General features: G+C 39.3%; 1 protein-coding gene across 1 annotated transcript in view; it reads right to left on the bottom strand.

Moving 5' to 3' along the window:
- TDRD15 (tudor domain containing 15) overlaps window positions 1–18,580 on the bottom strand; it is a 77,229-nt gene that overhangs the window by 38,668 nt on the left and 19,981 nt on the right. The window contains 1 exon segment of the mRNA XM_017876833.1: window positions 10,156–10,315. The gene's annotated coding sequence lies outside the window, so the exon portion shown is untranslated.

Consider the following 18,580-nt stretch of genomic DNA (forward strand, 5'->3'; position numbering starts at 1 on the left):
AGAAAAAACAATGAAAAAATTAGAGAAAACACATTCAATACCTGTACACTGAAAATTATAAAATGTTCCAAAGGAAAATGTTTAAAGACCTAAATAGATGATGACATAGTCAATGCTATGGATCTGATAGCTTAATACTGTTAAGATGTCAGTTCTCCCAAAATTGATCTACAGAATTAACACAATCCCAATCAAAATCAAAATTGGCCTGTTTTTTGTTTTGTTTTGTTTTGTTTTGTTTTGTTTTGTTTTGTTTTGTTTTGTTTTCTGAGACCTAGTCTCACCCTGTCACCTAGGCTGGAGTGCAGTGGCATGATCTCTCACTGCAACCTCGGCCGCCCAGGTTCATGTGATTCTCCTGCCTCAGACTCCCGAGTAGCTGAGATGACAGGTGCCTGCCACTGCACCCGGCTAATTTTTGTAGTTTTTAGCAAAGACAGGGTTTCACCATTTTGGTCAAGCTGGTCTTAGAACTTCTGACCTCGTGATCTACCCACTTCGGCTTCCCAAAGTTCTGGGATTACAGGTGTCAGCCACCACACCCGGCCACAATTGGCCCTTTTAAAAGAACAAAATTGTTAAGATTTGCCCTACCATATTTCAAGACGTCCTCAAAAGTCACATAATCAACACAGTGATTTATGTAGAGACACATAGATTCATGGAACAGAATAGTCAATTTTGACAATGGAATACTAGTTAGCACTTAAAAAACAACAACAACAACAAAAAACCCAAACTATGGATACATGCAACAACATGGACATAACTCAAAAACATTATCCAAACTGAAGCAACCATACACAAAAGATAAAATACTATTCATTTATGTTTATATGAAGTCTCAGGAAAAGTAAAGTTATAGTAATAGAAAGCAGATTCGCAGTCGCCAAGGCTCAGGGAGAGAAAGGAGGGAATTAACCGCAAAAAGCCATGAGGGAACTTTCTGAGCTGTTAGAAATGTTCTGTATCTTTATTGTGTCGGTGATCATACTACTGTATACATTTGCCAACAGTCATTGAATTATACACTTAAAATTGGTGAATTTTATTGTATATAAATGTTTCCATAAAACTGAAAAAAATAAAGATGGAACCAATAAACATAGAAAAGTACAACAAGAATTCATGAAACAGAAAAATAAAAGAAAGTTTTATCTTTGATAAAACTAATAAAGTGGACAAACCTCTACAGGACTTACCAAGAAAAGGAAAGGCAAACTAAAAATTTTATGAGGAAATATTGCTACAGATAAGGTTGAGTGAATGCTATGAACACAAAAGAGGAAAAGCCCTCTCAGTAGGGTCATGTGGCTTAGTCATATGATGGACTGCTGTTCTGCAGTTAAAATGAATGAACCGAATCTATGTGCATCTAAAAATCATGGAAACATACCTTTAAAATAAAATACAAATTGCAAAAGGATACACACAATTGTATTGATTTGTGTAGATGTTAAACAATAGTATATATTGTTTATGCAAGCATACATATATAGAAAAAAATTTAATATGTGAGATTTAGAATGCCAGTTTACCAACTTCAAGATATAGGTTTCCTCTGGAAGGAAGAAAACCTGAAGGAATGAGAGATAGGGATACAAAAGGGAACCTTGGCTATATCTTTATTGTTTTATTTCATTTGTGTTACAAAGAAACTGGCAAAAAGACAGAGCTGAAGACAAAAAAAGCAAAACATTATTATCTTTTAGGCATTTTGGTCCGTACTTGTCTGTTATATTACTTTTGGTATATTTTAAATGTTTCATAATTTGAAATAATTTGAGGGTTGATTAAAGCCAGCCATTACTATAACCTTCTGAATAGTGATCATATATGTGAATAATCTCACAATTGACATAGCTACTAGATTTATAGACAAGAGCCAATACATTTTAGTTTTATCAGTAAGCTTTATCAGAAGTATTAACAAATTGAGAATTATATTGGTAGATCCTTAGTTACAATTCTTTACTGATTCCTGAAGAAGGCCAGAGTTAACACTAGTATCGGAGAGATAATTTCAACATGTCACTAAATGGCAGATATTAAAGGCCATATCATGATTAATTGTTGCTAAGGGTGAATGAGTGCCCTGTGATCCTGTCCTTGCAAATGAGGTCAGAGAAATGCCTGTGCTTAGAAAAGAGTCAATGTGATAAAAATCAAACCAAGAATTAATTGTACCATGTCCGTCCTGTATCTTAGCACTTATCACTTTGAATCATAATTGCCTGTCTGTATGCTTGGCACACAATAAATAATTAACTGGCTAACTACTCTCCAGGAAAGTAAGTTCCATGAGTAGAGGGATTGTGTCTATTTATCCCTAGCTCCTAATATGGTGGACCTCACACGGAGTAGGCACCAGCACACATTTTTTGAATGGCTGTAGGGGGAGATAAGATGCTGCTACTTCCATAAAAATTTCCTAGATCTTCATCTGAAAAGATCTCTTCCTCTCAAATTTATAACTCTTCTTAGAATGTTTGACATGTTTCTTGTAGTTACTTATATTTATGCATCATTTCCATAACTACATCATATTTCCTTTCAAGTTTCTTGAGAGCAGGGAATATTTCCTTTATGTAACTTATTACAGAATGATGGAAAGTAGAAAGCAGATGAAAATCTTAAACCTAAAATTAATTCATTTAAACACTTTTCTAAATTCAGTGGAATTATATTGACCTTAAAGTAAGCAACTTTGAATCATTTAAAGTGAATTTCACTTGCATGCATTATTTGGTAGCAAAGAAATGGACTATAATATGTCATGCCATGCCACCTACAGGGCTAGCCACTTGTTTACTCAGCTGTTTCCTGTTAAACCCTAATGAACAAAGACAGCTGCCAAACATTTTCTAGGTCATTTGTTCTGTTTGTAAACAGAAAGTGTACAATATTTAACAAGTTGTAATCATTTGCAAACGAGATTTATGCAGAATGAAAGAATTACAAAAGAGAGAAGGGAAATGAATGCAAGTCTTAAGTGCTTAATGACCCCATTAATTGAGAGGGAGGTAATTGGAGAAATTAAACAGAAGAGGTAATAGCCTTAGAGTTATTAACCTATTCTGAGAGTACTGCTAATGCTTACCAGGTGGTTTTCTTCTAAACTGAAAGTTGAGAGTCCGTGTACCTTAATACAATAGTTCTTGAATCTGGCCAATCCTAAGAATCACCTGCAAAGCTTTTGGACAACACAAGTCCCCCGAGATCCTCTTCTTACTTTCTTAATCAAAATCTTCAGGGTGGGGCTCAAGCATGTGGATTTTTAAAAGCTGGTCAGGTGATTCTTTAAATTTTTTGATAAAAAGCAGGCTCAGTTTAGACATCATTGCTTTGGAATAAGATTTCTCAGCCTTGGCACTGATACAAACAGGAGGCATAGAAATACTAGGTAGAAAAGGGTGGGGTCCCTGACAAGCATTCTGCCCTCAAACCTGGGCCCGCAGCCCCAAACGAGAACTTCACAACCCTGTTTTCACGCCTGAATTCTGCCTTTTCAAAAACCACTCTGGCCCACCACACCCCTAACCCTGTACCCATAAAAAGCCCAAACTCCAATGGCAGAGGAGCAGAGCAGTGCAGCAGAGGAGAGAAGAGAAGAAGCATCTGAACGTCTGCACATCAGAGACTATGGTTGGAGAGGAGTTTGGCCGTCCCAGGCTGAACTCCAGGGGAAGATTATCTTTCCACTCCATCCCATTTCCAGCTCCCCATGCCACTGAGAGCCACTCCCATCGCTCAATGAAATTCTCCGCATATACCACCCTTCAATCTGCTCATGTGACCTGATTCTTCTTGGACACTGGACAAGAATTTGGGACACACTGGGTGTGGGAACCCAAAAAGGCTGTCACACTGACACTTCACTGAGCTGTTTAACATTTAGGCCATCAGTGGATGGCAAAACTAAAAGACCACTGTTTGTAGTACATGCCCTCTGGGGTTTTAGAGGTTGCTGACAACCCCTAGACGCTGCCGCGGGCAGGTACAGGGTTCATTCCTGCGGACACCCAAAGGCACTCACCCCAGCTCCTGCACCCGCTCACATTTGTGCTCCCCTTCCCGCAAGGGGTTTGAGTATGGTGGAGGAGTAAACGAGCCACACCCCTGTTGCAAGTCCCGCAAAGGTATCAAGGGAACTCTCCCATCTGAGCACTATTGACAATTTAAGACAGCTAATCATGGTGGAGGCTGCCCTGTGCCTTGCAGAATGTTTAGGAGCATCTCTGGCCTCCACCCAGTGGATGCCTCCCTCCCCTAGATTATAAAAATTAAAATGTCTCAAGACATGGCCAGGTTCTTTTGGGAGGTAAAAATCACCACCAGTTGAGAACCTCTGCTTTCATGCTATGGAACAACACTGACAGAATTTGCTGCAATAAGGTGAGCAGTCTCTGTCTGTACTGTCTAATACCAAAGCCATAAACTAAATGTGGTGATTGAGCCCTTGAAATGTGGCTAATGCTGGGCATGGTGGCTCACACATGTAATCCCAACACTTTGGGAGGCCAAGACAGAAGAATCGTTTAAATCCAGAAGTTCAAGTTTAGCCTGGGAAAAAATAGAACCCATGCTACAAAAAAAATTTTTTTTTCAATTTTCTGGGCACGGTGGTGTGTGCCTGTAGTTAGTCCCAGCTACTAGGGAGGCTGAGGCCAGACGATTGCTTGAGCCTTGGAGGTCAAGGCTGCAGTGAGCCATGATCACACCACTGCATTCCAGCCTGAATGACAGAGTGAGACCCTCTCTCAAAAAAACAAAACAAAAAACAAAAACAAAAAAAGAAAAAAGAAAAGAAAAACAGTAAGGAAAAAAAAAAGAAGTATGGCTAGTGTGATTTAGAACTGAATTTTAAATTCTATTTTATTTTAATTTTAAAAGCAGGACATAATTTGTGGCCATAATGTTGGACAGCACAGCTTTACAAGATTGAGATCTGACTGTAGGCAATGAAATCAATACAATTTTCTCCTAAGTGCTTCTGAGACCTGCCATGTATGTATAATTTACAAGAATAGAAAATCTACCTACCCCCCTGTATGAATAAGAAAAATATCTTAGGACATTATAACTAAAAGAAAGTTTACCAGAAGTTTTGTTTTCTAAGGGCTACCTAGGAAATATTGTTTGTTACCACCATTGATATCCAGATTATGCAGTCTGGCTAGGGATAGCCCCTTTCAGTCCCAACCATGATCTGCTTTTACTATCCTTAACATTTTCTTCTGAAAAGTTCTCACTGTTGCCTGTTTTCTCTCAATTCTTAACTAATTAAATATACAATTACCATATGACCCACAATTTCACTCCTAGATATATATTCAAGACACATGAAAATATATATTCACAAAAACACTTCTACATGAATGTTCATAGCAGCATTATCCATAATAGCCAAAAAGAGGAAATAACCCAAATGCCCATCAACTGAATGGATAAACAAAACGTGGTATATCTATACAATGGAAATTTTTTGGCAATAAAAAACAATGAACTACCTCTGTTATGTGTTACAACACAGACAAACCTTAAAAACAGCATGCTAAGTGAAAGAAGCCAGTAACAAGCCACTACATACTACATAATTCCATTTATGTGAAATGTCCAGAATGAGGAAAAATCTACAGAGACATAAAGTAGATTATTGATTGCCTAGGGCTTGGGTAAATGGGGAGATTTGGTGGTAATGGCCATTGGGTATGGCATTTCTTTTGAAGGTGATGAAAATGTTCTAAAATTAAATTGTGGTGACAGTCGCACAACTCTGTGATTGTACTGAAAACCATTGAATTGTATCCTTTAGTTGTGTGAATTATAGGGTACATGGATTATATCTCAAAAAAGCAGTTTAAAAATCTGTCAGTATAATCTATCACATTAACAGATCCAACATGAAAATCTGCATGATCATACCAATTGGTGCATAATATTTATTTCTGAAGTGGAAGTGGCCTTTGGAAATGCTATTCCAAAAATAGTCTCTCCACTGGCTACCACCCTTCTCATTTCCAGGAGAATTGAAGTGGCCCTGCATTGTGTCCAAGCTTGGGCTGACAATCCTTGAGCAAGGCCCTTCCTCAACAACAAGTCATCCCACTCTAAAGATCCTACTATAGGTCCACAGCCTGCAACTGAAAGGCCCATCCTTGTAATTCCTGAGTTCTTTCAGCCTCTCCAGACCAGAGGAATAATGGACACGTGAACATCACCAATGAGAAAAGACAAAAAGATAAGAGGATGCCCATATCCAGTCTAATTTTATCATGTGCCAGGCTGGTCAGACCTTGTCCTGGATGGAAAGTGCTACGTCACGGAAAATAAACAGCTTCATCGGGGCATGAAAGGATGACATTCACTTTTAGGGGCTTGAGCTCTCTCTGTAGCCCCAGGTAGAGCCCATTCTCCAACTTTAAACTCACTCAACTCAGATAATTTCACAGGAAATGAATGTGTTTCTAGGTTTTGTGTTATGAAGTGACAAATCATACTGAAAATAAGTGCCAGGCTCGGCCGGGCGCGGTGGCTCAAGCCTGTAATCCCAGCACTTTGGGAGGCCGAGACGGGCGGATCACGAGGTCAGGAGATCGAGACCATCCTGGCTAACACTGTGAAACCCCGTCTCTACTAAAAAATACAAAAAACTAGCTGGGCGAGGTGGCGGGCGCCTGTAGTCCCAGCTACTCGGGAGGCTGAGGCGGAAGAATGGCATAAACCCGGGAGGCGGAGCTTGCAGTGAGCTGCGATCCGGCCACTGCACTCCAGCCTGGGCAACAGAGCGAGACTCCGTCTCAAAAAAAAAAAAAAAAAAAAAAAAAAAAGTGCCAGGCTCATGCTGCGTGAGCACTGACAGTTCAGAATTCCTTGAAGTACACAGAAGGTGGGGAAGGGAAAATAGCAAATGTCAAGGGAAGTAAAATCTTACATAATATAAACAAAAAATTATCTAAGCAATTATGCTGTTAGCCTCCAGAAGACAATGTCACATGAAGCTAAACAATTTAAGTGGTTAGACAGAGATCTGTTTTGAAATTATATGAAGAGAAGGACATTGGAAGACACAAAGAACTGGCTTGTTAAAGAAAATCGGGTAGGGAGGTATACCAATTCGGTGCACAGAGCAGTGACAATAGATTTAAAAACAGTGGCACAGGCCAGTGTTAACTCGTTTCTGACCTTTCTTCCATTCACTGGGGGTGCTGATGGATACACAGAGCTAAGTCCTTTGGAATGGTTCCGGGAAAAGTTTGATTTATTTGGAAGGCCAAATGTCATCCTAAAGATAAGCTGTATCAACTGTGCTCTGAATTTCTTTTTTTTTTTTTTTTTTTTGGAAAGCCAAATGTCTTCCTAAAATAAGCTTTTCAACTTGGTTCTGAATTTTTTTTTTTTTTTTTTTTTTTTTGAGACGGAGTCTCGCTCTGTTGCCCAGGCTGGAGTGCAGTGGCGCAATCTCGGCTCACTGCAAGCTCCATCTCCCGGGTTCCCGCCATTCTCCTGCCTCAGCCTCCCGAGTAGCTGGGACTACAGGCGCCCGCCACCTCGCCCGGCTAGTTTTTTGTATTTTAGTAGAGACGGGGTTTCACCGTGTTAGCCAGGATGGTCTCGATCTCCTGACCTCGTGATCCGCCCGTCTCGGCCTCCCAAAGTGCTGGGATTACAGGCTTGAGCCACCGCGCCTGGCCTGAATTTCTTAAATCTAGATATAGTGGCAGCCTTCTCTGACCCTCAGTGTCAGGCTGGATTAGGTACTGCCTCTTCTGTGTTCTGGATGTACCCTTAGTATAGCACTTAATGTATTATTTTTGAGGATTGTTATTTACCTGCCTTCCCCATTGGACAGCGAATTTCTCAATAACTGAGACTTATTGTTGGCATTCCTGTGGTTTTCAGTTATCAAGGGCCTCTTATCAGAGTTTATAGGCAAGCAAAGTTTCTCATCTCTGGTGGGCAGTGTTTTACTTTCAGGTGTTCCACAGGCCAATTGGCTTCTTCCCAGATTAGGTAAATCAAAGAGTAATACCATACCTGGACTCTGCTGCAGACCTGGTGGTGAATCAGGCTGTTCTACAATACTGAGTTCCATTAGTATTTGAGCTGAGCTCCAAAATGGATGCCTGCTACAAAACTGCTCACTTGAGTGGGTTCAATATCATTATATTGGCTTCCATTCCAATGGTTTTCCCTTGGCATTGTCACAGAGACTTCAGGCACTGGAACTGTACCCCTTCCCCATAGGCACCCTGGTAAGCTTTTGTTATTCCAGCCACGTTTATGTAGGATGCTAAAGAAACAAATTGCTCAGGGACACTCATAGAGCCTGAAAGAATTCATGCACCTTCCCTGTTGCTTTGCATCATGGGAGGTTATGTCTAGGAGGCAGGATAATTTGGCTGTTGAACATTCAAATTTATGTCTCAGATCATGTACCCAGGTCCCAGATATGAAATCAGAACGTTTATGATGTTCCCTACATGCTCCACATCCCCAGACCTAATCCCCCATCTTGTTGTCTTTTTTGTTTCTTTAACCCATTCCCTTTCTCTGAGCAGAACTTATCAATGACATAATGGATTATCTGAGCAAGAAGTGTGTTTTCATCAAAACTTCAGGTTATGATCTTTCCACTTACACCAACGAAATAAACATTACAGCAGACACAGTTTCTTTTCTCTGTGTGTCAGTGCTGACACTATCTCGGTTTGAAAAAAAAGAGCAATAAATAAAGTCCATGTGTGTCCCCAAAGTAACACCGGCCTGTTTGAGATAGTAATTATCACCAGAGCTATAAGAAGTCCTTTTGGGAACTCAGTCCTCCTGCTCTTGCTACCTCTAGGGATTAGAGAGAGGGAAAAAGACATGCACTGCTCTTTTTTCTGGGAACACACACAGATGGACTTCGGATTGAAGAAATCTGTGTTTGTCAAAACCTTTGGCCAAAGTTATAAATCTATGTGCTGCGTGGCAGGGATGTCTTTGACTCTGGAACAAAGAACAAAGAGCATTTTTGTTAGTCATGCTGAGGAAAACACTGAAGAAGCAGAAAGCCCAGGAGTGTTGAGACCGCCCCGCCTGTGCTAGAAGAGCACCCTGCCTTCCCTTTTAGCTTCTCAAAGAGAAGCTTCTGTGAGAGTTCTAGCTCCAAATCTGGGGTTTTGAACAATAAAACTAGTATCAAAATCATCCCCCAGACCTCACAAGTCCACTTTTAATGATGATAAGTTTAGACTTTTCATAGACTCATAAAACGTCAAAGTAGCCAGCAAACACCCTGGTGCTTTATTTCATTGTTGAGCTGAGTGAGTGACGAAGATCCAACATCACAAAGCCCCCAAAATTCCCACTATACTTGGCAAGATTCTTTAATATACATACATATTTTTTGTTTCACAAATATACTTTCATCACAGTCCATTTAATATAAATATAAAATATAAAATACTAATATAAAAGTACTAGAAGAAAATTTGCATATTCCCATCACAGCACATTTTGTTTGTTATGCTCTTTTGTGATTAAAGACATAATTGACATGGTAAATCTTACAGAATAAAAAAGAATAAAATGTGGGTCTCAACTTTTTATTTGTCAATCCTGACATTTGCGGCTGATTTTACAAAACGTTAAAGCACACTTGGAGAGGGACCTTGTTTGAGATGGGTGGTATATTACAATAGGCTGTAAAAGATTGTGAAATCAAGCCAGCTCCATGGGAATGTGCACAGCACACATCTTCTGTGAAGCTCTGGCAGTGCCAAGAAATTCTTGTACTCCTAATTGGCCAAATCCTGCTTTCGACACTTGCAGATCATAGCTCACAATCAGTAGAGGGCTTCCAGAGGTGTGATATTACCCCTGAGTTCTTATCACAGACACTAAAATTCAGGCAGTTAAACTCAAGAGAAAACAACTGGGTAGTGAAAACAGAAAAATGATTGACATTTGTGGATTTCTGTTGTTGATCCTGCACTGATTAGGAGCCTCCAGCTGCCCTGCAGAAGGAAAGAGGCAGATCTTTGAAGGATGGTTTCTAACAACTTGTGAAGTTACCTAGGGTTAGACAGGAGTTCTGGTAAGAATGAGGATCAGCTTGGTGCTAAGCCAGGTTCTGTTGGCCTTAAATTCATGTATTTATTGAAATGTTACCTGGTTTGGAGTGATCTTCAGTTGTCCTGTAAGCTCTGTGGGACCCCATGGGCCATCTGAAGAAGTCTACTTAAAGATATTGGCCCCCTGGATCTGGGATTGATGTGTACACCCCTGCCTTTTTCACCTTGCTTTCCATGGCATTCTTCAATTTCCAATTCTGAAATTTAAAAGCAAAAAATTGGCACTCTGCTGGCTTCAGTTTTATCATCTGTGCAATGACGGGTTGGACGGGATTATCTCTGAGTAGTCTCCCCAGCTCTGCATTCTGTGCTCCATCATTCTAAAGACTAAATGTCCTGCATCAGGCAGGAACAGTGTGATCACTACTCCAGGTCACCACTTCTGGCCTGTTGGAAAAGCTGGGATATTTACTAAAGTGACGCTTCTGTGCTTCAGTGATTGCCCCACAAAATCCAGTTCTTCACTTGTCATTTACTGTGTAAGAGGCTAAGGCCTATGACAAGGGGGCTTCAAAGAAAGGAGAACGAAAGAAAGCAGATGTAGGTGAGAGGCAATACTTTTCCTTTTTTTTTTTCAATAATTTGCTTCTTATTTTTGTCTTTTTGAGTTTCAGATGCACATCACTTATTAACTGATTGCCACTTTTGTTTACATAGCATACTGCCTTCATTTCTCAGCTAGCAATTTCTTAAATGAGTTCTAGAATAGTTTTCTCTTAATTTCAGCATTCTCCTGACAAGGTCTTTAGAGTGCTTGGAATGCACACTAATTTTCAAAAAGGTTTGTTATTTTAATCTTTAACAATTGTGAGGTGGAAAGCTCTAATTCCTTCTTTTGAATAGTGAGGAAAGTGAAATGCACGGATATTGAACAGCTCAAGACAGCAGGATTGGTCTTGCATTCAAGGTCACTAAATGGTGTACAAATACAGTTCTGAAGGAGAGAGGAGGGACTGCCCAGCATGAATACAGTCACATGGATATCTAATTTTCCTACAGATTGCTCTAAGGCAAATAGCTCATTGGTGGCAGCATCTACATAAATACCCAGAGAATTTTGTTTCTTCACCAGATATCTTCCTTCTACCCTTTTTATCATGTCAACTCCCTTGTCCCCACTTTATGACCCACCACTGACAACACGTAACATTTGGACATCGAAATTGTCCCATTTAGGCTGGGCACAGTGGCTCACGCTTGTAATCCCAGCACAAGGAATTTGGGAGACCAAGGGGGGCGGATCACGAGGTCAGGAGGTCGAGACCAGCCTGACCAACATGATGAAACCCTGTCTCTACTGAAAATACAAAAATTTGCCAGGTGTGGTGGCACGCGCCTGTAATCCCAGCTACTCAGGAGGCTGAGGCAGGAGAATCACTTGAACCTAGGAGGCAGAGGTTGCAGTGAGCCGAGATCACACCACTGTACTCCAGCCTGGGCAACAAAGGGAGACTCTGTCTCAAAAAAAATGAAAAAAAGAAAAGAAATTATCCCGTTTAATCTCAGGTCAAAAGTGTAAATCCTTCAAATCTCCCAGAAGAGCTGAAGAAAACCAACTCAACAATAATACAGAAAGTTAACTGGTGAGGTTAACTCAGAAACCCCAGGTGAATTAGGTTATCTCTGACCCCTCCCCTGAAGACCTCGTGAACTCTGAGGGTATAAAATGGAACTGAGGGTTGGGGGCTGCATTCTCCAGAGATCGAGGATGAAGGAGTTGAGAAAACAAGCTTCATCCCCAACCCCAAAGAACAATTTACCTCACTAGTATAAAGCCGTTTGGTAGAATCTATGTTTTAGAATCAGGTAACTTGAAGAAACGATGTGAAGTCATCCAGTTATTTCATCCCCTACTTTCAAATAACTAACAAGGGCGCACTGAATTACTTCCTTGCCTTCAGACATGTACTAGGATGAACTCTATAGCATTCTTCAGGACTTGCATTATTTCAAAAAGTCCTTTGGTAATCCTTTCCAATGTCTGACCAACACCTACCAGCCAGTTAATATCTAACCTAAACCCTTCCTGGTACTTATTGAAGCCATTTATTTTCTTTGATACCTTGGGAGGCATGGGAGAGCAGCAGGTCTCCTTTTCAGGAATCTTTCTCAATGCATGAACTGCCCTTACTATAATGCAGAGTGAGTGAAACATTCAAGGGAGAATCTCAAATAATGTGAATTGTTTAATTCTCAAGTAATAAAGGTAATCTGGTAAAGTTATAGTTTTGACTTTTCCACCTACTAGCTCTGTGCTCTTGGGCAAGTGATGTAGCATCTCTAAACTTCAATGTATTCTTTTGTAATGTAGCTGTAATACTGAAACCAAAGATTATTATAAATATTCAAAAGCATAATGTATGCAAAAAATGGTCAACTGTGAAGCACAATACCAATACGGGTATAGTAATAGTTATCAATTTGTCATGAGGATTAAGTCAGAAGAATCATGGTGAAATAACAAGTGTTGGGAAAGTATGGAGAATCTGGAACTCTTGGGCATTGCTAGTGGGGATGTAAAATGGGACAGCAGCTATGAAATTAATATTGCAGTTCCTCAAAAAAAGTAAACATTGCCAGTAATTCCACTCCTGGATATACATCCAGTAAGAGGTGACTCAAACAGATATTTGCATACCAGTACTCATAGCAACATTATTCACAATAGCCAACAGGTGGAAATGATCAAAATATCCATTAATGACTAAACAGATAAGCAAAAAGTCATACACACACACACACACACACACACACACACACACAAAAGGGGATATTCTTCAGCCTATAAAAAGAATGAAGTTCTGATATATGTTAAAACATGGATGAACCTTGAGGACATTATGCTAAGTGAAATAAGTGAGACACAAACGGACAAAGATCATGTGATTCCACCTATATAAGGTACCTAGAGTAGTTGAACTCAAAGAGACAGAAAGTAGAATGGTGGTTTTGCCAGGGGGTGGGGAGAGCTTGTTTAACGAGTAGAGAGTTTCAGTTTGGATGAAAAGTTCTAGGGATGGGTGGTGGCTGCACAATAATTTAAATGTACTTAATGCCACTTAACTAGATATTACACAATAGTTAAAAGGATAAATTTCATGTTATGTATATTTTGCCACAATTTTAAAAAGAAGCAATGGTCACTACATAGTCCTTACTTGGCAGAGGACTGGGGGATACAGATACAAAAGAAAAGATACAGGAGTTACCATTTCGTTAGGGATACTGGATAAATACATAAAACAATCAAGACTGATAGACAACTACTTTGTGATTCAAAGCTACTGTAAGAGGGGAAAGGAGAGGTAGTGAGCATGCTGGATTAGAGTGAAAAAAGAAGGGCTGCTTCATGGACATGCAGACCTGGGTTATACATAGGTCTTTGATGGGCACAAAACATAAAACAACAACAACAACAAAATCCTTGATTATCTTCAGGCCTCAGAAGCATTTTTCTAGCAACTAGTACTTTGGGCTTCACCCTGGAAAACAGCCACTTTCCTCCAGTACCAACTTGAACTCCAGGGATCCTATGAAATATTGATTCATTAGCATTTTATATTGCATAACACCTTCATGCCAAGAGACTGCCCAGAGAGCTAGAGAAACTCTAGCTGGACAATCTTAAATACATGTTTAAAATTGGGACCTGGGAGAAATGGCATAGAGAAAATCCAAAGGCCAGATATTGATTGACAAATTATCTGGGGTAAGCTGAGATAAGCAACAGTAAATCATTAATGTCACTAAAGACCTGCAGTTCAATCCAGAGGAGCACAGTCTTTTCAGTGTGCCAAAAAAGATGCAGCTCTGCTTTGGTGATGGCAGAAAGAGGTTATGAAAGTAGATTTTTTAGACAGGGTGACATCAGGCTGGGTAATATAATGGGAAGAGCATGGACTTTAGTGACAGACAAATGTGGATTCAAATGCCACTGATATCACTTGCTACCTTGTGAATTTGACAATTGTTTCACTTCTCTTAGCTTCTCATATGAAGAGTAATAACACCCACATCACTGGGTTTGGGACAAGATGATGACAATTTATATAATGTCCTTCACACATAAAGGACACTTTAATAATGAGAAAAAATAGTGATAAGCTTTTCAATGGAGGCAGCTGTGATTACTTCTATATTATAATAAAAATATTATAATAGTGCTAACATATATAGCACTAACATTATCCCCAGAACTATTGTAAATACTTTATGTTATAGACTCTTAACTTTGGAAAATTCCCATGAGATAGAAACTGTGGTTATCCCCACTTTACATTTGAAGACATTGAAGCACAGAGAGGTTAGGATATTTGCCAAAGTTCACACAGCTAATAATTATTGTTGCTGATGCAATGATGTAGAGCAGAGAGAAAATTTATAGGCTCCTAAGAAATGAATTCATTACAGGAAATTAGGACCATAGTAAGAATACATCCCTCAAAAAGGCACCAGGCCCTAATAAGTCATGGCATATAAATTATTAAAGACCAAAGAAAAGCTGAAAACTTCCCAGTTTGCATCTAGCATAAACACAATGCAAAATTGAACAAAATTAAGATGAAAACGAAAACTATAAACCAATAAAACATTTTAATATACTTACAAAATTATAAGCAAAGTCCAGCATTGCATATAAAAGGATACCATTTCATGGTCTTAATTTAAATAATATTTCTCCTTCCAAGGACTCTACTAAAAACTGAAACTTAATTTTATATAATGAGATATTAGGACAAAAGAAAATGTATCTTTAAATCCCTACGGCAGATAATAGAAAGGCTTTTTATGGTCATATTAAGTTTCTATACAGCACTAATTCCATAAATAAAGAAAATGAAATAGAAATTGCCATGTCAAATTAATATTATACTTTATTTCATACATATGGCCATTAAATATTTAAAGATGAAATGTACCAATTTTATTACTTAAAGCTCTCATATTTTGGTAATTTTGGAATTCAAAAGTTTTAATATTGATAAACACATAGTTAAGTATGTACGTTTTCCCAATTAGTAATGAAAAGAAACAGATCACCTATAAAGATTCGGGTTCCTTTTGTTTACAGTAAGACTATAATTCTAAAAAAGACTTTCCTGTATAAGATTGTACCTGAAAAATACCAAACATACTCCAGAGGAATGTGGCATTAGCTCGGTTCCTTACTCTTTCACGTGATACGAGTTACTGAAAGTAAAATGTAGCCTGGAATACTTCCAAAATCCATGGAGAAATGGAAAGATATTCTGCTTGTAAGAGACTGACATTTGGCATGCTATTTTAGTTATACATGATATAAATGATGAATTGATGGGTGCTGACGAGTTGATGGGTGCAGCACACCAACATGGCATAAGTTTACATATGTAACAAACCTGTACGTTATGCACATGTACCCTAGAACTTAAAATATAATAAAAAAAAAAAGAAAGAAAAAGAAAAAATGAACAGCCCTCACAGAATTAGAAAGGGAACAACAAAATAAAATCAAGGAAAGCAAAAGAAAGGAATTAATAAAAATAAAAGCAAAAATAAATAAGTTAGAAAATGGTAAAATTGTGAAGTTAGAACTCACATACTTTGACAACACATAAGCCCTTAGAAACTGTAATCAATAAGAGCAGGTGCATGGCAGGAATTTAAAAACTGATATAACCAATGACAATCTAATAAAATTGAACAAAGATTAAATCAAAAGAGAGGACATAACATAAATATTACAATCTTAATGAAAAGAATGAATAGATCAATAACAATAGAGGAAATTAGAACGATAGTAAATATATATACATATGTTCTTCAAAGGGCATGAGGCCCTAATATCTCATGATATATAAATTGTTAAAGACCAAAGAAAAAGCTGATAAACTTCTCAGTTTGCATCTAGCATAAACTCAGTGACAAAATCGGACAAAAAGAGGATTAAAAAAGAAAACTATAGGCCAGGCGCGGTGGCTCAAGCCTGTAATCCCAGCACTTTGGGAGGCCGAGACGGGTGGATCACGAGGTCAGGAGATCGAGACCATCCTGGCTAACACGGTGAAACCCCGTCTCTACTAAAAAAAAATACAAAAAACTAGCCGGGCATGGTGGTGGGCGCCTGTAGTCCCAGCTGCTCGGGAGGCTAAGGCAGGAGAATGGCGTGAACCCGGGAGGCGGAGCTTGCAGTGAGCCGAGATCCGGCCACTGCACTCCAGCCTGGGCGACAGAGCGAGACTCCGTCTCAAAAAAAAAAAAAGAAAAAAAAGAAAACTATAAACCAATGAAACACTTGAACATACACAAAAATTATAAACAAAGCGAAATCCAGCATTGCATTAAAAGAATACCATCTTATGGTCATATTTAAATATAGTTCTACTTTAAGGATTCTATTAATGTAATAATTGGAATTTATTACATATAAAGATTTAAGGGGAACATCTATACGATACAGTTAATAGGTGTGAAAATCTTTAATAAAATTTAACACTCATTTCTGATTAAAACAACATCAAAGCCACTGGGTAAGTTAGAAATAAAAGGAATCTTCTTAATTCAAAAAGCATATCTCAGGGCGGGTGGGGTGGCTCACGCTTGTAATCTCAGAACTTTGGGAGGCCGAGGAGGGCGGATCACGAGGTCAGGAGATCAAGACCATCCTGGCTAACACGGTGAAACCCCGTCTCTACTAAAAATACAAAAATTTGCCAGGCGTGGCGGGTGCCTATAGTCCCAGCTACTAGGGAGGCTGACGCAAGAGAATGGTGTGAACCCGAGAGGCGGAGCTTGCAGTGAGCCCAGATAGCACTACTGCACTCCAGCCTGGGCGACAGAAGGAGACTCTGTCTCAAAAAAAAAAAAAAAAAAAAAAAAAAAAAAAAAAAAAAAGTATATCTCCCAGATTATCTAAAGGAAACTGATACTTTGCTCCTGTCTTACCTTGAGAAGCTTATTTCTCACTTGAGTGTCAGTTCAAGGCAAAACATTCAGCAGGCAGCTTTCAATTGCCCCATGCAGTCTTTCCAGTCCTTCAGAACCCTGGCATCTCCTGGCCCCATCTCTTAGAAACTTTTCATCTACATCCAGCCTTCAAAAAGGATGAAGTACAAATGAAGGCTTCTATGGGTGTGGCAAGCATGGCTGTTGACACTGCCCCAAAAAGAACTTAGTCTCCTGGCTCTACCTAACTGAAGGAGGCAGGGAGATGGACTCTAGCTGTGTGCCCAAAGGGAGAACTGGAAGATTGTTTTGGTGGACACTTTGTGCTCTCTGCGGCAGTCAGCTTCTCTGGCTACTATATACCTTCACATACCCTTCTTCACACTCATCTTCCCCCAAAGGAAGATGACCCCAAACCCCAGGCAGTTACTGAACTCATCTCAAAAGTCAAGAACTCAGTGCTGCACATTCCAGTACATCAAATATGGATATGGTTCGTTATGATTTGATGAACTATCAAGTAAACATGTTAAATGCTCTTCTACATCTACCCACCCAAAACAAATTAGTGGAGCAGTAGAACAACTTCAATTAAAAACTCCTATTTGGAAAAGGGAGAATGGAAAACATACGAAATCTCACCTTAAACCAAAAACTAAAGTCCTCATAGATCTATATCTGAATATGAAATATCTAAATATGAAAGAGTGAACCATGAAATTTCAGATGGTAATACAGGAAACTTTTTAAATTGTGGAGTATAAAGGCCTCATGAGCGTGCCACAACAACCAGAAATCTTAAAGTAAAAAATGAACAGATTTGTCCTCATTAAAATGTAAAACATCTGTATCTCTGAAATTACCTGAAATGAAATTAAAAGGCACATGTAACAAATATTTACAAAGTAGGTAACAATTGCTTATTATCCCTAATATCAATAAAAAAGAAAACAACACAAAATAAAAGTGGAGGCTTTCACTTTCAAGATGGGAACACTAATTGCACAATGATATCCTCCCCTTTTTCAGCTTCTGTCCTTCCACTCTAAGCCTTAAGTTATTTTTTAAGTATATGAATATACAGCTTGTTTTCTAAATTCAAAGAGAGATTTTTCGCTAATCAAAATGATGAGAAATCCCTGAAAGTCTAAAAGTACACAGGCTGAGTTTGCAGAGAGTAATTGTAGCCTGGAATTTGTACTGGAAACTTTTAAAAAGTCCCACCACAGGGCAAGATGGCCGAATAGGAACAGCTCCAGTCTCCAACTCCCAGCGCGAGCGACACAGAAGACTGGTGATTTCTGCATTTTCAACTGAGGTACTGGGGTCATCTCACTAGGGAGCGCTGGACAATCGGTGCTGGTCAGCTGCTGCAGCCTGACCAGCGAGAGCTGAAGCAGGGCGAGGCATCGCCTCACCTGGAAGCGCAAGGGGGAAGGGGATCCGTTTTCCTAGCCAGGGGAACTGAGACACACAACACCTGGAAAATCGGGTAACTCCCACCCCAATACTGCGCTGTAAGCATACAGGCACACCAG

This window comes from Rhinopithecus bieti, unplaced genomic scaffold (assembly GCF_001698545.2).
Source record: "Rhinopithecus bieti isolate Rb0 unplaced genomic scaffold, ASM169854v2 scaffold_7681, whole genome shotgun sequence".
Classification (NCBI taxonomy): domain Eukaryota; kingdom Metazoa; phylum Chordata; class Mammalia; order Primates; family Cercopithecidae; genus Rhinopithecus; species Rhinopithecus bieti.